The sequence below is a fragment of the Lissotriton vulgaris genome, chromosome 5 (assembly GCF_964263255.1).
Source record: "Lissotriton vulgaris chromosome 5, aLisVul1.2, whole genome shotgun sequence".
NCBI classification, from domain to species: domain Eukaryota; kingdom Metazoa; phylum Chordata; class Amphibia; order Caudata; family Salamandridae; genus Lissotriton; species Lissotriton vulgaris.
This window is the reverse complement of record NC_141693.1, coordinates 1161736172-1161759808: the sequence shown is the minus strand read 5'-3', so window position 1 is coordinate 1161759808 and position 23637 is coordinate 1161736172. Positions and strand designations below refer to the sequence as shown.

The window sequence follows — 23637 nt, the reverse complement described above, 5'->3', positions numbered from 1 at the left end:
TGATCTGCTGGCCGACCAGTGGGTATTTTCATTTTTTTTTTTTTTTGCACTAATTTCACTACGAAGAAACAAATAATATACATTTGTAGGTTCATGATAAGTACATTTTTTGCACAAGCCAAGGCTGCTGTGTGAGACGCCACATTGGGGTTCAAAGCAATTGGTTCTAAATACTCCAGATCAGTTATCTGAGCGCACCAGTAATTTTGCCTATTGTTTACGCTAGCTAATAACCAATTGGGCTTCTGCTAACTATATCAGTAATGAATCCACCGGGAAATAAAAGGCACAGTGTGACAAACCGATGGACAAAAACATTTATGTTTTTTTGAATAACACACACTGTAGAAGTCAATTGGTTCTAGCTGCATAAGAAAGCTGCCAGGGAGGGGATCGAGATGACATTGAGTGGCCTGCAATCTGATGCTACGAAGGACCATGTCCAGCAAGAACAAATTATAGCAATAGCTAGAAAGCTCATTCCTCACATGAACGTATGACCAAGGGAATCCTGGCACAGGAGCATCTCTGGGGGAGATGAGTGTATTTGGGGTAATAGATGGGAAGTATAGGCTCTATACTCACATGGATGGGGGCTGAGGATCGCTACTGGATGTAGAGAAGTGTTGAAGCGGTAGTTTTAAACGTATGATCGAATGTTGAAACAATGATTGGAGAGGAACATGGAAATGTAGCATTTTATATTTCTAAGAAATTTCAGAGGTGAGGTGGCACCACTTCTGCTTTTGGTCCTCTCTCTTGTTTATAGGTGAAGTGTTTGCTTGTTTCCAGTGAAGCAGACGATCGGGCTGGTTAATATTTTTGTATCTTTAACTGGTGGTAATTAAGACTGGTTCTTTCCAGGAATTTATAAGTTAGATAAAGGCTGTGAACCCACTGACCCAATGTAAGCTTTATAGTTGAAGTATCATAGATTATTTTTTTAAGGCGAAAGCTGAGGTATATGGCTGCTTTTTAGTTTTTTTTCCCCTTTTTTTTAATCTTGTATATGGGAAGACAATCATTTGGGGCCTTTTTTAGGTCTCGCGCCTAGTGTCGCAGTGCGCAGCACGGCTCGTACAGCGCTAGACATCTTGTTTGGGCTTCAGAAAGCTCACCACACGCTTGTGCGTGTGGTTTTGCTTTCGCAGGCGGCAATTGGTTGTAGCATGCTTTTTAAAAGAAAATACAGCACGCAATTGGGCAAAGGCGGCGCATGTCCAGCCTTTGCTCCGCCCATTCCCGCTGGTGTCTAGCACGCGCATCAGTGCGGCACAGACCACAGGCTCCCTCGCCACCGAACCTCTATGGTGCGCCCGCATTACTGGTTTCGATTCCCACGTTGGCTCCTCTGTGGTGCGCGTGCACCACAGGTTTCGATTCTGTACTTCTTTTTATTGTAATTGAAAACATTGAAAAACAAAACGTTCAACACAAATTCTGTCCAGTGCTCCCGGGCCTCCACCCCCACAGAGGGTTTTTTGGTTACGCCTAGTTGTCACTTAGCATATTTCCTGGGCGCGCAACATAGCAACGAGCTTTCTCTTAAAACAGAAAGCCGGGCCACCATCAGTTATGCCTGGGGTGATCTTGCGCCCGCTGCAGGTTTGCGATCCAAGAAGCCAGCAGAGGCCTGCAGATGTGTCTCGTACGCTCAGCAATACTTTTTCCTTGTTTAATAACAGGCATTGTTGAGGTTCTCATTGCCGTGCCTCATGAACTCGTTCCCGTCCCAAGAGCCGGCAAATGGGAAGCACATGTGGGCCCAGAGCCACGGAATGCAGTGACAAAATCTGAGCTATGCCCGGGAAGGGCTGGTCCCTCCTCCCCCAGGGACTGCGATTGAGTAATCCCTCCTGACTTTGAATATCTCCAGTTTTGTGCAATAAAGCGCTTAATACTGTCTCTGAGCGCTCTCTGTGTGGGCATATAAAGGAAGTGAACCGCAATGGAAGAGGAGATTTGCCCAGGATCACTCAATGTGGCCAAGTGAAAATGCTGTTCGAGGCTCTTGGGTCCAGAGTAGACATGTAAGTCTCAACGTGCACCGTATTAGTACAATAAGACTTTTTTTATTTCGTGCTTTTTGACACCAGATGTTGCCTTGTAACGCTTCACATTACAAATGGACTCATGCCGTTTACCTCACAAGTATCCCATACGGGGGGCGTGGCTAGCAGCCGTTCATGGCGGCAGCTTAACAGCGAGGCTCCAGGGGCGAGGCGGCATCCCCCGGCAATCCGGCATGTAAATCAGATGAAATAAATACTCCGAAGGGGCGAACCGGGTCGAGGACCGAGTGGTGCCCAGCAGGGGAAGTACAAACGCCGGTAGACACCGGGAAACGCGGCCACGGAATCCTACGCGGCAAGGCCTAAAAGCGGCTGCAAGCAACGGACTGTCCCACAGCACCCAACCGGGCGGAAGTAGAGGTGCAGCGGGACCCCGGCGCCGGAAGTTAACGCAGAAAACGAAACCACGAGTGGAGCTGGCGACGGAGGGGACCAAGCACCATCTGCCGCCGACCGAAAGACCAGCAGAGGGAGTGGACATAAACGGGGGCCTGTCGAGCAGCAGGGAAGCGGCGATACTGCTCGGAAGCCCCAGAACAGCGGTGAGAGTGCAGCGCGACCCACACTGGCATCCACAGGGGACCCGGCGGGAAGCCGGTAATCGGCAGGAGAGTGCGGCAGCGCTGTTACCCCCCCCCCACACGGCAACTTGGAAAAGGAATGGGGGTGGAGGTGCGCGATGCGACCTGTGGCACCTTAGCAGTGAAGGAAGGCGAGGGTCCGCTAAGTTAATAGGCCCAGAAAAGGGGGTAGTGATGAACAGAGTGTCTGAATTAAGCAGACCACTCTTACCCAGTCCAAAGATCAGGGCTTGATCCATCACCGTTATTTATCTCACTGCACCATCCCAGCTCAGAACCTGGCTATATGCAAATCAGTCTGTCCCTGGCCCAGTGCATCATGGGAACAGGACAGACTAAACTACCAAGCCAATTCTTCACCAGAAAGGAGACAAGCTACCGGGGACCGGTTTCTGGCATTTCAGCCGTCTTCGGCCCGGCTTGCTTGAATCCTGATGGTGCAGTGAGAAAGGGACTCATGTCTGAGTATACCCTGCCACACCTATAGTGTCCAAAAACGATTCAGAAAAGGGGGTGGTGATGAACAGAGTGTCTGAATTAAGCAGACCACTCTTACCCAGTCCAAAGATCAGGGCTTGATCCATCACCGTTATTTATCTCACTGCACCATCCCAGCTCAGAACCTGGCTATATGCAAATCAGTCTGTCCCTGGCCCAGTGCATCATGGGAACAGGGCAGACTAAACTACCAAGCCAATTCTTCGCCAGAAAGGAGACAAGCTACCGGGGACCGGTTTCTGGCATTTCAGCCGTCTTCGGCCCGGCTTGCTTGAATCCTGATGGTGCAGTGAGAAAGGGACTCATGTCTGAGTATACCCTGCCACACCTATAGTGGCCAAAAACGATTCAGAAAAGGGGGTGGTGATGAACAGAGTGTCTGAATTAAGCAGACCACTCTTACCCAGTCCAAAAATCAGGGCTTGATCCATCACCGTTATTTATCTCACTGCACCATCCCAGCTCAGAACCTGGCTATATGCAAATCAGTCTGTCCCTGGCCCAGTGCATCATGGGAACAGGGCAGACTAAACTACCAAGCCAATTCTTCGCCAGAAAGGAGACAAGCTACCGGGGACCGGTTTCTGGCATTTCAGCCGTCTTCGGCCCGGCTTGCTTGAATCCTGATGGTGCAGTGAGAAAGGGACTCATGTCTGAGTATACCCTGCCACACCTATAGTGGCCAAAAACGATTCAGAAAAGGGGGTGGTGATGAACAGAGTGTCTGAATTAAGCAGACCACTCTTACCCAGTCCAAAAATCAGGGCTTGATCCATCACCGTTATTTATCTCACTGCACCATCCCAGCTCAGAACCTGGCTATATGCAAATCAGTCTGTCCCTGGCCCAGTGCATCATGGGAACAGGGCAGACTAAACTACCAAGCCAATTCTTCACCAGAAAGGAGACAAGCTACCGGGGACCGGTTTCTGGCATTTCAGCCGTCTTCGGCCCGGCTTGCTTGAATCCTGATGGTGCAGTGAGAAAGGGACTCATGTCTGAGTATACCCTGCCACACCTATAGTGGCCAAAAACGATTCAGAAAAGGGGGTGGTGATGAACAGAGTGTCTGAATTAAGCAGACCACTCTTACCCAGTCCAAAGATCAGGGCTTGATCCATCACCGTTATTTATCTCACTGCACCATCCCAGCTCAGAACCTGGCTATATGCAAATCAGTCTGTCCCTGGCCCAGTGCATCATGGGAACAGGGCCGACTAAACTACCAAGCCAATTCTTCACCAGAAAGGAGACAAGCTACCGGGGACCGGTTTCTGGCATTTCAGACCGTCTTCGGCCCGGCTTGCTTGAATCCTGATGGTGCAGTGAGAAAGGGACTCATGTCTGAGTATACCCTGCCACACCTATAGTGGCCAAAAACGGTTCAGAAAAGGGGGTGGTGATGAACAGAGTGTCTGAATTAAGCAGACCACTCTTACCCAGTCCAAAGATCAGGGCTTGATCCATCACCATTATTTATCTCACTGCACCATCCCAGCTCAGAACCTGGCTATATGCAAATCAGTCTGTCCCTGGCCCAGTGCATCATGGGAACAGGGCAGACTAAACTACCAAGCCAATTCTTCACCGGAAAGGAGACAAGCTACCGGGGACCGGTTTCTGGCATTTCAGCCGTCTTCGGCCCGGCTTGCTTGAATCCTGATGGTGCAGTGAGAAAGGGACTCATGTCTGAGTATACCCTGCCACACCTATAGTGGCCAAAAACGATTCAGAAAAGGGGGTGGTGATGAACAGAGTGTCTGAATTAAGCAGACCACTCTTACCCAGTCCAAAGATCAGGGCTTGATCCATCACCGTTATTTATCTCACTGCACCATCCCAGCTCAGAACCTGGCTATATGCAAATCAGTCTGTCCCTGGCCCAGTACATCATGGGAACAGGGCAGACTAAACTACCAAGCCAATTCTTCACCAGAAAGGAGACAAGCTACCGGGGACCGGTTTCTGGCATTTCAACCGTCTTCGGCCCGGCTTGCTTGAATCCTGATGGTGCAGTGAGAAAGGGACTCATGTCTGAGTATACCCTGCCACACCTATAGTGGCCAAAAACGATTCAGAAAAGGGGGTGGTGATGAACAGAGTGTCTGAATTAAGCAGACCACTCTTACCCAGTCCAAAGATCAGGGCTTGATCCATCACCGTTATTTATCTCACTGCACCATCCCAGCTCAGAACCTGGCTATATGCAAATCAGTCTGTCCCTGGCCCAGTACATCATGGGAACAGGGCAGACTAAACTACCAAGCCAATTCTTCACCAGAAAGGAGACAAGCTACCGGGGACCGGTTTCTGGCATTTCAGCCGTCTTCGGCCCGGCTTGCTTGAATCCTGATGGTGCAGTGAGAAAGGGACTCATGTCTGAGTATACCCTGCCACACCTATAGTGGGCAAAAACGATTCAGAAAAGGGGGTGGTGATGAACAGAGTGTCTGAATTAAGCAGACCACTCTTACCCAGTCCAAAGATCAGGGCTTGATCCATCACCGTTATTTATCTCACTGCACCATCCCAGCTCAGAACCTGGCTATATGCAAATCAGTCTGTCCCTGGCCCAGTGCATCATGGGAACAGGGCAGACTAAACTACCAAGCCAATTCTTCACCAGAAAGGAGACAAGCTACCGGGGACCGGTTTCTGGCATTTCAGCTGTCTTCGGCCCGGCTTGCTTGAATCCTGATGGTGCAGTGAGAAAGGGACTCATGTCTGAGTATACCCTGCCACACCTATAGTGGCCAAAAACGATTCAGAAAAGGGGGTGGTGATGAACAGAGTGTCTGAATTAAGCAGACCACTCTTACCCAGTCCAAAGATCAGGGCTTGATCCATCACCCTTATTTATCTCACTGCACCATCCCAGCTCAGAACCTGGCTATATGCAAATCAGTCTGTCCCTGGCCCAGTGCATCATGGGAACAGGGCAGACTAAACTACCAAGCCAATTCTTCACCAGAAAGGAGACAAGCTACCGGGGACCGGTTTCTGGCATTTCAGCCGTCTTCGGCCCAGCTTGCTTGAATCCTGATGGTGCAGTGAGAAAGGGACTCATGTCTGAGTATACCCTGCCACACCTATAGTGGCCAAAAACGATTCAGAAAAGGGGGTGGTGATGAACAGAGTGTCTGAATTAAGCAGACCACTCTTACCCAGTCCAAAGATCAGGGCTTGATCCATCACCGTTATTTATCTCACTGCACCATCCCAGCTCAGAACCTGGCTATATGCAAATCAGTCTGTCCCTGGCCCAGTGCATCATGGGAACAGGGCAGACTAAACTACCAAGCCAATTCTTCACCAGAAAGGAGACAAGCTACCGGGGACCGGTTTCTGGCATTTCAGCCGTCTTCGGCCCGGCTTGCTTGAATCCTGATGGTGCAGTGAGAAAGGGACTCATGTCTGAGTATACCCTGCCACACCTATAGTGGTCAAAAACGATTCAGAAAAGGGGGTGGTGATGAACAGAGTGTCTGAATTAAGCAGACCACTCTTACCCAGTCCAAAGATCAGGGCTTGATCCATCACCGTTATTTATCTCACTGCACCATCCCAGCTCAGAACCTGGCTATATGCAAATCAGTCTGTCCCTGGCCCAGTGCATCATGGGAACAGGGCAGACTAAACTACCAAGCCAATTCTTCACCAGAAAGGAGACAAGCTACCGGGGACCGGTTTCTGGCATTTCAGCCGTCTTCGGCCCGGCTTGCTTAAATCCTGATGGTGCAGTGAGAAAGGGACTCATGTCTGAGTATACCCTGCCACACCTATAGTGGCCAAAAACGATTCAGAAAAGGGGGTGGTGATGAACAGAGTGTCTGAATTAAGCAGACCACTCTTACCCAGTCCAAAGATCAGGGCTTGATCCATCACCGTTATTTATCTCACTGCACCATCCCAGCTCAGAACCTGGCTTTATGCAAATCAGTCTGTCCCTGGCCCAGTGCATCATGGGAACAGGGCAGACTAAACTACCAAGCCAATTCTTCACCAGAAAGGAGACAAGCTACCGGGGACCGGTTTCTGGCATTTCAGCCGTCTTCGGCCCGGCTTGCTTGAATCCTGATGGTGCAGTGAGAAAGGGACTCATGTCTGAGTATACCCTGCCACACCTATAGTGGCCAAAAACGATTCAGAAAAGGGGGTGGTGATGAACAGAGTGTCTGAATTAAGCAGACCACTCTTACCCAGTCCAAAGATCAGGGCTTGATCCATCACCGTTATTTATCTCACTGCACCATCCCAGCTCAGAACCTGGCTATATGCAAATCAGTCTGTCCCAGGCCCAGTGCATCATGGGAACAGGGCAGACTAAACTACCAAGCCAATTCTTCGCCAGAAAGGAGACAAGCTACCGGGGACCGGTTTCTGGCATTTCAGCTGTCTTCGGCCCGGCTTGCTTGAATCCTAATGGTGCAGTGAGAAAGGGACTTATGTCTGAGTATACCCTGCCACACCTATAGTGGCCAAAAACGATTCAGAAAAGGGGGTGGTGATGAACAGAGTGTCTGAATTAAGCAGACCACTCTTACCCAGTCCAAAGATCAGGGCTTGATCCATCACCGTTATTTATCTCACTGCACCATCCCAGCTCAGAACCTGGCTATATGCAAATCAGTCTGTCCCTGGCCCAGTGCATCATGGGAACAGGGCAGACTAAACTACCAAGCCAATTCTTCACCAGAAAGGAGACAAGCTACCGGGGACCGGTTTCTGGCATTTCAGCCGTCTTCGGCCCAGCTTGCTTGAATCCTGATGGTGCAGTGAGAAAGGGACTCATGTCTGAGTATACCCTGCCACACCTATAGTGGCCAAAAACGATTCAGAAAAGGGGGTGGTGATGAACAGAGTGTCTGAATTAAGCAGACCACTCTTACCCAGTCCAAAGATCAGGGCTTGATCCATCACCGTTATTTATCTCACTGCACCATCCCAGCTCAGAACCTGGCTATATGCAAATCAGTCTGTCCCTGGCCCAGTGCATCATGGGAACAGGGCAGACTAAACTACCAAGCCAATTCTTCACCAGAATGGAGACAAGCTACCGGGGACCGGTTTCTGGCATTTCAGCCGTCTTCGGCCCGGCTTGCTTGAATCCTGATGGTGCAGTGAGAAAGGGACTCATGTCTGAGTATACCCTGCCACACCTATAGTGGCCAAAAACGATTCAGAAAAGGGGGTGGTGATGAACAGAGTGTCTGAATTAAGCAGACCACTCTTACCCAGTCCAAAGATCAGGGCTTGATCCATCACCGTTATTTATCTCACTGCACCATCCCAGCTCAGAACCTGGCTATATGCAAATCAGTCTGTCCCTGGCCCAGTGCATCATGGGAACAGGGCAGACTAAACTACCAAGCCAATTCTTCACCAGAAAGGAGACAAGCTACCGGGGACCGGTTTCTGGCATTTCAGCCGTCTTCGGCCCGGCTTGCTTGAATCCTGATGGTGCAGTGAGAAAGAGACTCATGTCTGAGTATACCCTGCCACACCTATAGTGGCCAAAAACGATTCAGAAAAGGGGGTGGTGATGAACAGAGTGTCTGAATTAAGCAGACCACTCTTACCCAGTCCAAAGATCAGGGCTTGATCCATCACCGTTATTTATCTCAGTGCACCATCCCAGCTCAGAACCTGGCTATATGCAAATCAGTCTGTCCCTGGCCCAGTGCATCATGGGAACAGGGCAGACTAAACTACCAAGCCAATTCTTCACCAGAAAGGAGACAAGCTACCGGGGACCGGTTTCTGGCATTTCAGCCGTCTTCGGCCCGGCTTGCTTGAATCCTGATGGTGCAGTGAGAAAGGGACTCATGTCTGAGTATACCCTGCCACACCTATAGTGGCCAAAAACGATTCAGAAAAGGGGGTGGTGATGAACAGAGTGTCTGAATTAAGCAGACCACTCTTACCCAGTCCAAAGATCAGGGCTTGATCCATCACCGTTATTTATCTCACTGCACCATCCCAGCTCGGAACCTGGCTATATGCAAATCAGTCTGTCCCTGGCCCAGTGCGTCATGGGAACAGGGCAGACTAAACTACCAAGCCAATTCTTCACCAGAAAGGAGACAAGCTACCGGGGACCGGTTTCTGGCATTTCAGCCGTCTTCGGCCCGGCTTGCTTGAATCCTGATGGTGCAGTGACGGTGATGGATCAAGCCTTGATCTGTTGACTGGGTAGGAGTGTTCTGCTTAATTCAGATACTCTGTCCATCACCACCCCCTTTTCTGAATCGTTTTGTCCACCGTAAGCGTGGAAGGGTATGCTCAGATGTGAATCCCTTGCTCACTGCACCATCAGGATTCAAGCAAGCCGGGCCGAAGACGGCTGTAATGCCAGAAACCGGTCCCCGGAAGCTTGTTTCCTTTCCAGTAAAATAATTGGCTTGGTAGTTTGGTCTGCCCTGTTTCCATGATGCACTGGGCCAGGGACAGACTAATTTGCATGTAGCCAGGTTCTGAGCTGGGATGGTACAGTGAGCTAAAAAACGGTGATGGATCAAGCCTTGATCTGTTGACTGGGTAGGAGTGTTCTGCTTAATTCAGATACTCTGTCCATCACCACCCCCTTTTCTGAATCGTTTTGTCCACCATAAGCGTGGAAGGGTATGCTCAGATGTGAGTCCCTTGCTCACTGCACCATCAGGATTCAAGCAAGCCGGGCCGAAGACGGCTGTAATGCCAGAAACCGGTCCCCGGAAGCTTGTTTCCTTTCCAGTAAAAGAATTGGCTTGGTAGTTTGGTCTGCCCTGTTCCCATGATGCACTGGGCCAGGGACAGACTAATTTGCATGTAGCCAGGTTCTGAGCTGGGATGGTACAGTGAGCTAAAAAACGGTGATGGATCAAGCCTTGATCTGTTGACTGGGTAGGAGTGTTCTGCTTAATTCAGATACTCTGTCCATCACCACCCCCTTTTCTGAATCGTTTTGTCCACCATAAGCGTAGAAGGGTATGCTCAGATGTGAGTCCCATGCTCACTGCACCATCAGGATTCAAGCAAGCCGGGCCGAAGACGGCTGTAATGCCAGAAACCGGTCCCCGGAAGCTTGTTTCCTTTCCAGTAAAAGAATTGGCTTGGTAGTTTGGTCTGCCCGGTTCCCATGATGCACTGGGCCAGGGACAGACTAATTTGCATGTAGCCAGGTTCTGAGCTGGGATGGTACAGTGAGCTAAAAAACGGTGATGGATCAAGCCTTGATCTGTTGACTGGGTAGGAGTGTTCTGCTTAATTTAGATACTCTGTCCATCACCACCCCCTTTTCTGAATCGTTTTGTCCACCATAAGCGTGGAAGGGTATGCTCAGATGTGAGTCCCTTGCTCACTGCACCATCAGGATTCAAGCAAGCCGGGCCGAAGACGGCTGTAATGCCAGAAACCGGTCCCCGGAAGCTTGTTTCCTTTCCAGTAAAAGAATTGGCTTGGTAGTTTGGTCTGCCCTGTTCCCATGATGCACTGGGCCAGTGACAGACTAATTTGCATGTAGCCAGGTTCTGAGCTGGGATGGTACAGTGAGCTAAAAAACGGTGATGGATCAAGCCTTGATCTGTTGACTGGGTAGGAGTGTTCTGCTTAATTCAGATACTCTGTCCATCACCACCCCCTTTTCTGAATCGTTTTGTCCACCATAAGTGTGGAAGGGTATGCTCAGATGTGAGTCCCTTGCTCACTGCACCATCATGATTCAAGCAAGCCGGGCCGAAAACGGCTGTAATGCCAGAAACCGGTCCCCGGAAGCTTGTTTCCTTTCCAGTAAAAGAATTGGCTTGGTAGTTTGGTCTGCCCTGTTCCCATGATGCACTGGGCCAGGGACAGACTAATTTGCATGTAGCCAGGTTCTGAGCTGGGATGGTACAGTGAGCTAAAAAACGGTGATGGATCAAGCCTTGATCTGTTGACTGGGTAGGAGTGTTCTGCTTAATTCAGATACTCTGTCCATCACCACCCCCTTTTCTGAAAAGTTAATAGGCCCAGCAGATACGGAGCGGGACGCCTGAATACCGGTTAGCCAACAATTGGGACCCATTTTCCCACTCGACCCCAGGTGTAATGACATTGGGCAGGAACGTGCCGACGGCGGGACAACGGGGGCGCGCAGCCACGCCCGGACAGTAGCCTGAAGAGCGGGAAGGAGGCAGCGGAACCTGCAGTGAGGCTATAAGACCCGTGAAGTGGCCGGGGAATCTTAGCCGTACGGTCCGCCTGAAGGACGGTGAAATACCACGTCGCGGTGGGGTCTGGAAGAGAGGCAGAGGCGGCCAATGTGGACGGTGTTTTGGGCAGGTGAGAGCACTATAGCGCGAGGGCGTTACTGGTGGCCCCACTTCACAAGGACGCGCACTACTGGAGACTTTTTCTCCCCCCACACGAGACCGTGGAGGAAACATTGGTGAGAGTGTTACTACCGCATCAACGCAGCACGAGAGGAGGTGCGATCCCTGAGAACCCGGCACATGTCCCATAGTGCCAGTTCGCCCCACGTCTAGCACTGGCAAACAAAGGCCCGCGAACGACCCGGAGGCTGCGGTCGGAGAGGAGGGAAGGTGGATCGTAGGAAGGTCCTCGAGACACGGCAAACGCACAGCGAAGGGGCGAGGCGGACTCAGGAAAGAACATGACGGGCAGGGGCTCTAAACATAACTCAACACTGTCCAAACTCGACAAGTTCGCTTACGATAGAAACAACCCTTCCCAGGCGGAACCTCGCAATTCCACAGGGAAGACACCAGAAGGAGAAGGGGCGAAAAAAGCAACGCTAGAAGATGTGATGCGTGCCCTGACACAGGTGCAAACCACGGTGGGATCCACGGCCACAGAGGTCACCCTGATTAGAGCAGACCTCCAAAAAATGAATGAGAGAGTGAAACAAGTGGAGGTGGTGATGAAATCCTTGGTGGAAGACGTGTCAGAACTGCAAGTGGCAATGGAGAAGATGGTGGCTGAAAACAAATCCCTCAGGGACAAGATGGATGACCAGGAAGGGCGCTCGAGGAGGAACAACGTCCGAATACTGGGGGTTTTGGCATCGGAAGGTAAAGGCACAATGGATCTCTATGTGGAGGAACTGATTAAGACGCACTTAAACCCCAAAGGCCTCTCGCACTTTTTTTTCGGTGGAGAGGGCCTATAGAGTACCCGGTGGAAAACCGAAACCGGGGGCCCCCCCGAGACCGATCTTGGCGAGACTCTTTAATTTTCGCAACCGGGATGCAATTCTACAGCCATCGAGGGTGTCTCCAGCCATTCGAATCCAAAATTCCACGGTTGCTTTTTCCCGGACTATACTGCTGAAGTGGCGCACCTGGGGAGAACTTTCCTGGATGTCAAGAGGGCGCTGCGGGCGAAAGAATTGCCCTACTCCATGCTATTCCCGGCACGGCTTAGAGTGGTAGCGGAGGATAAGGTCTGGTTCTTTGATACGCCGGAGACAGCTCAAGACTGGTTGGAAGGCTGGAGGACCGCAGGGCAACCCCTCCGCTCACACAAAAATACCCGAAACCACTGAGAAAACAGCCAAACGGGTTCACAGTTGTCCGGAGGAGGTGGCGTGAACAGGTCACCGACGCTTGAATCCCTGGGAGCAGAAGGAAGAGTAGAATCCTGAATTCTCTGTGTTAGCCACAGTGCTGTAAATTGAAGTCTGCAGAATGGACACGCTTGGACACTGGCCTGGGGAGCTCGGAGGAGGGCAGGGATGTCGCCTGCTCCGAAAGACACTCCACCCCAGCGCGCAAGTAAACTGTTAAAGGGATGGGTTAAGCACTCTGCTATGTTGGGGAGGCGGGCGGTTGAAAGCCCGTTAAGCAGGGAGGCAGGGAGGGGGGAGGAGGGGAGGGTTTGTTTAGAAGTTATTGAAGTTCCACAAGTAAGGTCGACTATCGTAACAGCATACATGTACTGTTTAGGCCATGCAAACGGCGGGGGGTCACCCCGGGAGTGAGACCCGGCTTCCACTATCTTAGGCATAAGACCGACCATGCACGACTCTCAAATACAGGCAACTGAGGAGGGGTTGCTGAGATCACGAGTAGTGCCTCTCCGACTTATGTCATGGAATGTAAGAGGGTTGGGAGATCAGATAAAGAGGGGGTTGGTGATAAACGCGGTGAAAAGGCAGGGACCGGCTTTGGTACTCCTCCAGGAGACACACCTCACCGGGGGGGCGACCAAGGCTCTCGATAGAAAAGGTTACGGAATGGCGGTACATTCGGAGTTTACCACGGGTTCAAGGGGCACAGGAATATTAGTTAAGAAATCTGCACAATTCATCTCATTGAGCACTAAGATAGACTCACAGGGTTGCTTTGCAGCACTCCAGGGGCAGTGGGAGGGGAAGCTCCTGAATGTGGTATCTGTATACGTCCCCCCAGCACTACACTCGGTGACGCTACCAGCGCTAGGTGATTTTTTATTAGACCTACCCGGAGGGGACATAATAATCGGAGGGGACTTCAATGCAACGGTGGATTCCCTAGTGGATAGGTTCCCGGTAGTACCTCAGACTGGGGGCCCCTCCCGTATTCAGAGATTCTTGACCGCAATGGGACTAGTTGACATATGGCGCCACACACACCCTGCCGCGATGCAGTACACATACCACTCCACAGTCCACAATAGCCTCTCACGGATCGACTATTTCTTAGCGCTGGGTGGTGGGGTGCAACACGTAGATACTATTGAGATACACCCTAGGGGGATAGCAGATCATTCCCCGGTCACACTCACAATGTCCACGCAGGAGAAATCACGTAGAAGAATTTACCCAATACACGCCTCATACCTCATGGTCCCCAAGGTGCGAAAGGCACTCAAAACGACGACATCGCACTATTTTGCGGAGAATACTGAGTCAGTTCAGTCGTCCGCTATCCTGTGGGAGGCGTACAAGGCGGTGCTAAGAGGACAGGCTATAACGTCCATAACGGGACATAAAAGAGAGCGACAGCGTGAATTGTCCGAGCTGGAGCTGGCCCTACATGACGCAACTGTGGCACATGAAGCGAGCCCTACACCGGATACGTCCCACGCCATGCTCCTAAAGCAACAGCAATATAGGGAACATGTGAAGCTACAGTCAGTGACCCAGATAGCAGAGACAACCCACAGAATCTACGATATAGGGGATAAGGCAGGGAAAATGTTGGCCTGGCTAGATAAGAAAGGAGGTAGTGCCAGGGGTATACAGCGGATTTATGACAAGCAGGGGATGGTGCATACAAGCCCCGAAGAGATCGTGGAAACCCTAGCTGACTATTTTGAGGGAGTGTACACACCGGCCACTGAAGTACCAGCAGAGACGGCCCGTGCAGCGCTAGGACACATCCCCACTCCGACACTAACGCCGGAAGCAATAGCGGAACTGGAGGCAGACATCACAGAGGAGGAAATACAAAGGGCTATTCATGCTGTCAAGACGGGTAAGGCATCGGGACCAAATGGTATCCCGAAAGAATGGTATCAGGCCGCGTCCGAGGGACTCAGTGGGCCCTTGTTGGCTATGTACGCAGACAGTCTGGAGAGGGCCGAACTTCCGTTAGATCAACGGACGGCGACCATCGTCGCGATCCCCAAGCCCGGAAACCCACCGGAAGAGTGCACATCGTATCGCCCTATCTCCCTTCTCAATGCCGAGGTTAAAATCTTGGCTAAGCTCCTTGCCGCCCGGCTGATAGCGCATCTCCCGCAACTCATACACCCCGACCAGTCAGGCTATATGCCACATAGAAACACCGCCCTCAACCTACGCAGGGTGCACAGTGTGCTTGCCAGAGCGGACACATTATCGGAGAAGGCTGTTATAATGGCGCTTGACGCAAAGATGGCATTCGACATGGTAGAATGGCAGTATTTATTCGAGGTCCGGGTACATATGGGATTTGGCCCTAAATTCGTGGCCTGGGTCCGGCTACTATACACTAAACCTGTAGCACAGGTGGTGGCGAATGGCCATATTTCTCGAACATTCCTGCTAGAGCGAGGGACCCGTCAAGGCTGTCCCCTGTCGCCGTTGCTCTTTGCGATCGCACTGGAACCATTGGCGACTCAGATACGCTCAACCCCATTGCTGAAAGGGATCCCCTGGACAGAGGGGTGGGAAGACCGCCTATCTCTATACGCAGATGATATGCTGTGCACCTGACGGAGCCGGAGCGCAGTATACCGGCGTTGCTGGCGCTGTGCGACGAACAGGGGAGAGTATCGGGATACACTCTGAATTGGAATAAGTCGGAAATATATGTCCTACAAGGGCCGGCCCCCGCACTGCGCGACAATTGCCCCCTAAAAATGGCAGGGTCCTCCTTTTGGTATCTGGGTGTCCATATTACTAAAGATCCAACTGAGTTCTTTCAGAAGAACCTAACACCGCCGTTGGATCGACTGAAACAAGACGTTAAATTCTGGGCGGCGCTGCCGCTGACATTGCTGGGCAGAGCGGCACTATACAAGATGATGTCACTGCCCCGGTTTTTGTATATCCTAAAAAGCACACACTATCCGGTGGACACGGGATACTTTGGGCGGGTGTCTGCGTTGATGACCGGTCTCATGTGGAACAATTGCCCGGCACGCATAGCTCAGGCAAAATTGCACAGGGGATGGTACGATGGCGGGATTGCGTTGCCGAACGTGCAACTCTACTACTGGGCCGCCCAACTAAAGCCCATTAACCAGTGGCGATTCAGAAAAGTGGGTGGTGATGAACAGAGTGTCTGAATTAAGCAGACCACTCTTACCCAGTCCAAAGATCAGGGCTTGATCCATCACCGTTATTTAGCTCACTGCACCATCCCAGCTCAGAACCTGGCTATATGCAAATTAGTCTGTCCCTGGCCCAGTGCATCATGGGAACAGGGCAGACCAAACTACCAAGCCAATTTTTCACCGGAAAGGAGACAAGCTTCCGGGGACCGGTTTCTGGCATTTCAGCCGTCGTCGGCCCGGCTTGCTTGAATCCTGATGGTGCAGTGAGCAAGGGACTCATGTCTACCTATAGTGGCCAAAAACGATTCAGAAAAGCAAGCCGGGCCGACGACGGTTTGGTTTGCCCTGTTCCCATCATGCACTGGGACAGGCCGACGACGGTTTGGTTTGCCCTGTTCCCATCATGCACTGGGACAGGAACAGACTAATTTGCATATAGCCAGGTTCTGAGCTGGGATGGTGCAGTGAGCTATAAAACGGTGTTGGATCTAGCCCTGATCTCTTGACTGAGTGAGAGTATTCTGCTTAATTCAGAAACTCTGTCCATCACCACCCCTTGTTGTTAAATATTTTGTCCACCATAAGCGTGGAAGGGTATACTCAGATGTGAGTCCCTTGCTCATTGCACCATCAGGATTCAAGCAAGCCGGGCCGACGACGGCTGAAATGCCAGAAACCGGTCCCCGGAAGCTTGTTTCCTTCCCAGTGTAAGAATTGGCTTGGTAGTTTGGTTTGCCCTGTTCCCATCATGCACCGGGACAGGAACAGACTAATTTGCATATAGTCAGGTTCTGAGCTGGGATGGTGCAGTGAGCTGAAAAACGGTGTTGGATCTAGCCCTGATCTCTTGACTGGGTGAGAGTATTCTGCTTAATTCAGAAACTCTGTCCATCACCACCCCTTGTTGTCAAATGTTTTGTCCACCATAAGCGTGGAAGGGTATACTCAGATGTGAGTCCCTTGCTCATTGCACCATCAGGATTCAAGCAAGCCGGGCCGACGACGGCTGAAATGCCAGAAACCGGTCCCCGGAAGCTTGTTTCCTTCCCAGTGTAAGAATTGGCTTGGTAGTTTGGTTTGCCCTGTTCCCATCATGCACTGGGACAGGAACAGACTAATTTGCATATAGCCAGGTTCTGAGCTGGGATGGTGCAGTGAGCTAAAACACGGGGTTGGATCTAGCCCTGATCTCTTGACAGGGTGAGAGTATTCTGCCTAATTCAGAAACTCTGTCCATCACCACCCCTTGTTGTTAAATATTTTGTCCACCATAAGCGTGGAAGGGTATACTCAGATGTGAGTCCCTTGCTCATTGCACCATCAGGATTCAAGCAAGCCGGGCCGACGACGGCTGAAATGCCAGAAACCGGTCCCCGGAAGCTTGTTTCCTTCCCAGTGTAGGAATTGGCTTGGTAGTTTGGTTTGCCCTGTTCCCATCATGCACTGGGACAGGAACAGACTAATTTGCATATAGCCAGGTTCTGAGCTGGGATGGTGCAGTGAGCTAAAAAACGGTGTTGGATCTAGCCCTGATCTCTTGACTGGGTGAGAGTATTCTGCTTAATTCAGAAACTCTGTCCATCACCACCCCTTGTTGTTAAATATTTTGTCCACCATAAGCGTGGAAGGGTATACTCAGATGTGAGTCCCTTGCTCATTGCACCATCAGGATTCAAGCAAGCCGGGCCGACGACGGCTGAAATGCCAGAAACAGGTCCCCGGAAGCTTGTTTCCTTCCCAGTGTAAGAATTGGCTTGGTAGTTTGGTTTGCCCTGTTCCCATCATGCACTTGGATATAAACAGACTAATTTGCATATAGCCAGGTTCTGAGCTGGGATGGTGCAGTGAGCTAAAAAACGGTGTTGGATCTAGCCCTGATCTCTTGACTGGGTGAGAGTATTCTGCTTAATTCAGAAACTCTGTCCATCACCACCCCTTGTTGTTAAATATTTTGTCCACCATAAGCGTGGAAGGGTATACTCAGATGTGAGTCCTTTGCTCATTGCACCATCAGGATTCAAGCAAGCCGGGCCGACGATGGCTGAAATGCCAGAAACCGGTCCCCGGAAGCTTGTTTCCTTCCCAGTGTAGGAATTGGCTTGGTAGTTTGGTTTGCCCTGTTCCCATCATGCACTGGGACAGGAATAGACTAATTTGCATATAGCCAGGTTCTGAGCTGGGATGGTGCAGTGAGCTAAAAAACGGTGTTGGATCTAGCCCTGATCTCTTGACTGGGTGAGAGTATTCTGCTTAATTCAGAAACTCTGTCCATCACCACCCCTTGTTGTTAAATATTTTGTCCACCATAAGCGTGGAAGGGTATACTCAGATGTGAGTCCCTTGCTCATTGCACCATCAGGATTCAAGCAAGCCGGGCCGACGACGGCTGAAATGCCAGAAACAGGTCCCCGGAAGCTTGTTTCCTTCCCAGTGTAAGAATTGGCTTGGTAGTTTGGTTTGCCCTGTTCCCATCATGCACTTGGATATGAACAGACTAATTTGCATATAGCCAGGTTCTGAGCTGGGATGGTGCAGTGAGCTAAAAAACGGTGTTGGATCTAGCCCTGATCTCTTGACTGGGTGAGAGTATTCTGCTTAATTCAGAAACTCTGTCCATCACCACCGCTTGTTGTTAAACATTAACCAGTGGCTGCATACACCTCAGGAAGACCCGGCATACAAGGCTGACAGGGAGCAATTGGGTACCAACAGCATCACTCACGGGACCCACGAAGCTTACCGCATCACTGTGGCATACAGCACAGGCAAAACTGGGGTAGAAGGGGAGACTCACAAAACTCACCCCATTGTGGGATACGCGGGCCCTGGGTAACCTGAGACGCAGTAAGGGTTTCACGCTGTTGGACAACATTGGTCTGTCCACAGTGGGAGATCTGTGGGAAAAAGGCACGGTAACCCCCTTTGACCAGCTGCGACAGCTGTATGAGCTGGGGCCCACGGAATTGTTTCGATACATACAGGTGCGACACGCTCTTCTGACAGCCATTCCACGTGGCACAGAAGTCCCAGAGGCATCTCCCCTCGAAGGTCGCCTACTCACGGACTATTTGCAAGAGCGGGCAATGTCTCTCACCTATCGTAAATTGATCAATAACCTAGCGGATCCAACGATAAAACTGAGAGCCAAATGGGTGGAGGACATAGGGGAAATGGACGTGTCCGAATGGAACGAAGCGCTGGCGTCGCCTAAGGAGGTGGGCATATCTGCAAAATTTTGGCTTGTACAGCTTAAAATCCTACATAGGGTGTACTATACGAGGAAGATGCTACACACAATACAGAGGGCACAACATCCATATTGTCTTCACGGTTGTGGAGAGGAGGGGACACTGCTTCACACTATCTGGGAATTCCCTCGCATTCATGAGTTCTGGAGACAAACCATGCATACAATATCACAAACACTGGGGGTATCCTTGGTTGCTGAACGACGGAAATGCTTGTTAAACATATGGGAGCCCAATGACCTTTCCAGACACGGACAACAGTGGTCCATGATAGGTATGATAATAGCAAAACGCGACATAGCACAAAAATGGGGAGCGGTAGATACCCCAACATTAACACAATGATGCACAAATATGGACAGGGTCATGATAATAGAGAGGACAGTATACACCAATAGAGCGTGCCCACGCAAATGGAATAAGATATGGACCCCGGGGAACGTATTCAGGGGGGAAATATGTGAACCTCTGGAGGAAGAGGACACATTGACATCAGTAGAGGAGGGTGAAGACGACTAGGGGGCGAGATAGTGGGGGAAGGGGCAAGGACCCAAGGACATAACCAGATGCATAAGTAGGAGGGGGAGGGGAGGGTGGGTGGATTAACCTGTAACAATTTATCGCCATATAGAATCGCCCTACTGTGAAGGAAAACGGTAACGGCAACCTAAGTGGTCTCGGATCTACTCACACAAAACAGACGCTCGGCGACTACAAGCCGGAATAGGGGTTGTGCACTCGTTACTTGTAGAATTAATGACCGAATGTGGTAACTTCTTGTTAATATTGTTTAATGTTACAAAATATAAAATCAGACCTACACAAATCCGCATTCTGAACGCAAACCAAATACACACATGAATGTATAACGCCGCCGTACCCCCGGGTTGTGGGCACGTGGGCTGTTTAATCCAGAAAATACTACATACATGAGAAAATGTGGCGGCCGGACCCAGGGGTTGTAGGCCAGAAGCTGTGTACTTCATGCAAATGGTGAATAAAGGTCTTTTTAACAAAAAAAAAAGTATCCCATACAAATAACTTGATTGTGAGTCTCATATTATATAATCAATTCTGCTGCAACAATGCCATCCCCACCCCCCATTGCAAATGTATTTTATAATGCCCCAAGCCACCCTACTGCGTCAGTGCAGTGGGATGGACCAGGTATTCCATCATGTTTGTCTCTCGGCCCCCAGCGCCTAGAGACCCCTTCGGGGGTGATTCGTGCAATATACAAGTACTGGATTTATTTATTAATTTATTTGTCCTGCACTCATTTCAGCCACCAACTAATTCCACAAGAGCAAAGTTTACCTGCCAACAGGCACCTTTTTCACCTGGTATTTCATAAATAAGAACTTTCTTTGTGCGCAGCTATTCATTGGTTGTTTGACATTTGCATTTAGCCAGGGTTTTAAGTGGGCAGGATCCTGCCTGTGCTTCTAAACAGCAGCTGCTCAGACTGGCTCTCCATTTTTGCCCCCACCCTCTGTAGAATAAATATATCTTAGCTCTGCAGCAGTACCACCCTTCACTGCCTTTGATGTGAGAGCAAAGAGACTCATTATAGTTCTTTCACAATCTCATTATTTCAGAAATATTCATTTTCAATATTATATACAACAAAGCCATAGTTGTTGCTTATTTATCTTATGCAACTAACAACTATTGACAAAGCCAATAGCCCTCCCTGGCTTGTTACATTATATATCTGAATTTTGGATGTAATGGCAGGAGCAGCAAAATACAAGTGGGACGGCGGCGTTAGTGTTTTTAAGCAACACCCTTAATCACATCGGCCACACCCCTTTGACAGACCCCCAGTTATTTAATCCACTCAAAAGCTCTGCATTTAGCCCTTTTCTAGTGTCCCAGCTTCTGCAAAAGTGGCAACGAGGTCCAGCCGGGATCACACAATGTCTTCACGCAGGTAATATGACTAACACTGAGGATTCCGTAATAAAAAAGCCCACATCTCCTCCCCAAGCCTTCGCCTCTGCTCCAATCCCCTTGACCCGCCATGCTCCAGGCCACTCCAGACCCCACTCTCAGGCCCGTCGCCTAAGTTACTAGCCTGGTGCTAGAAAGAAGGTTCAACAACAGAACCACACGTCTCAGCGTACCACTTCTCTTTGCATTCCACATGAAGGCACTACTAGGGCGCAATTTGCGATGCAATAGATCTCGCATTTACGCGAGTTTGAGCTATTGACATTGCAAATGACAATGCCTTTTATTTTTGTTCTTGTTTTTAAAACATAAATAAAAGGCATTGTCATTTGCAATGTCAATAGCTCAAACTTGTATAAGTGCAAGACCTATTGCAATGCAAATGCTTGTTGTAATCTAGGTAGGAGTTTATCAGCGCTCCTACAAACACTGAATGATTTTCTGGGGAAATGTATGGAAGAGCCCTTTTTAGGGGTTTCAATTGTAAGAATGGGGTTTTTGACTCCCAGGTTTCATACTTAGGATACGATGTACAGTTTATCAGAAGAAAGCAGGTGAGGGACATATGAGGTTTCTTTTTTTAAAGAGGTGTTGAGGGGGTATGATGAGAAATGTATTTTCAGGTACATTCAGCGTTAGCCTATTGTGTCTCATATTGCTCTCAGTAGCCAGCAGACGACTGGGTACAGCTGTAAATTGATTGTTATCTCCTTATACCATAGGCATTTTTTAGAGTAATCTACATAGGAGTGGGAATAAAAGTGATGAGTGTGTAGGACATCCATGCAGGGTTTGATATAGATGTTGTGGAAGGGTTACTGGATATCTATGGAATGCCACAGGTAATTGGCCTCTGCTTGACATGAGTGACATGAACTACCTGAGGACTTCTTCTGAAACTTCAGGTCACTGATGTTTGTGACCCTGATTATAAGTTGCAAAGTACGAGGATAACAGTAAAATTGCTTGAGATTTTACTGATGGCGCTGTAATATTCAAAAGACACACAGTTGGACGGAAGCAGAGCAAATCAAACATTCACCCCAGTCAAGAGATCTGAGTTAAATCCATTGTTCTTTTGCTTACCATGCCACCCCAGTTGGGACCCAGCCATAGTCCATCCCGAACTGCCAAGCCAGGTTCTCCCTGGACCGGAAGCAAGCATCCTTTGACCGGTTTCGGGGCATCACCCCATATCAGTTAGGCTAGCTTGAATCCAGTGACTCAGTAAGCCCGACACCCACGTCTGGGCATACCCGCCGCACTTAGAGCAAGAAAGCAAACGACACACAGATGCAGAGCAAATCAAACATTCACCCCCAGTCAAGAGATCTTGGTTAAATCCATTGTTCTTTTGCTCATCATACCACCCCAGGCTGGGTTTAAACTGGAATTGCATGGGTAGCAAACAAATGATGGATTTAGGCCCAGATCTCTGTACTGGGGTTAATGTTTACCATTGTTCAACATTCTGTCCATGACATGTTATTTTTGCATTTGTCACCCTGAGTGGGACGTGTATGCCCAGATGTGGGTCCTATGCTCTCCATACCACTGGAGTCAATCTAGCCTGGCTGATGAGGGGCGAAACCCCGAACACCAATCCTAGGACGCTTGTTTTCCAGTCCAGGCAGAACCTGGCCTGGAAGTTCAGGCTGGACTGTTCCCATGTGGAACAGGGTCAAGACTGATTTGCATGTGGCTGGGTTTAAATTGGAGTGGTATGGGGAGCACAAAAACGATGGATTTAGGCCCAGATCGCTGTACTGGGGTGCATGTTTGACATTGTTCAACATTCTGTCAATCATGTGTTCTTTTTGTAATATTCAAATCAGCGTTGTGCAGTTAAGACTAATGGGGTTAGATAGGGGATGGAAAAGGAAAGTATTTTCTGGCAGGGCAAGTATTGTATTTTCCCCCACCAGAAAAAAGCAAAAAGGAATGAGACTTGGCCACTACTGTAGCCAAGGCCTCATTTGATTTTTACAGCTGGTTTTTACTGGCCTGGAAAATCGAGTCCATTTCTCCTACACCTGGTAAAAACGAACTTTTCGGAATCAAGCATAGTGAAATTTATTGAGGTAATTTTACTCCACCTGACTCCTAATCATGCCCTATGTAGTAGGATTGTGTATTTTAGGGTATCAAATGCAGCAAATAAGTCAAGGGGGAGCACATGATCTGAGTATTCTGGTGCACCATGTCTAGTGTCCTCTCAGACTGTCAGGAGATTGACTTTTGTATATTGTCTTTGGCAGAAACACTTTGCTAATCTCTTTTTCCAGTGCCACCTGTTCTAGGCTTGGAGGGCAGCGAGCTGCCTTTCTGATTGAGACTTCTAACTGCAGATTCCTCACCTTTTGAATATCTCAGATGTCAGGTTGGATCCCCGTTGTCTTTATTCTGCTCTGGAAGTGATGTATGTGGGCCTATATAGATAGGGACCACTCATCCACGCTGACATCCATTCCTTTCTTTGCCAATAGACGCAAATCCAGCTACTTTGAGACTCTCTTTTTTACTTTTTCAACAGTTTCTACAGAGAGCAAGGGACAGTGTCTCCTTTAA

The 23637-nt window shown here is 49.7% G+C and overlaps 1 protein-coding gene across 1 annotated transcript in view; it reads left to right on the top strand.

Annotated features, from left to right (window-relative positions):
- FAM204A (family with sequence similarity 204 member A) overlaps positions 1-23637 on the top strand; it is a 450793-nt gene that overhangs the window by 185050 nt on the left and 242106 nt on the right. The gene's annotated exons all lie outside the window — the stretch shown is intronic.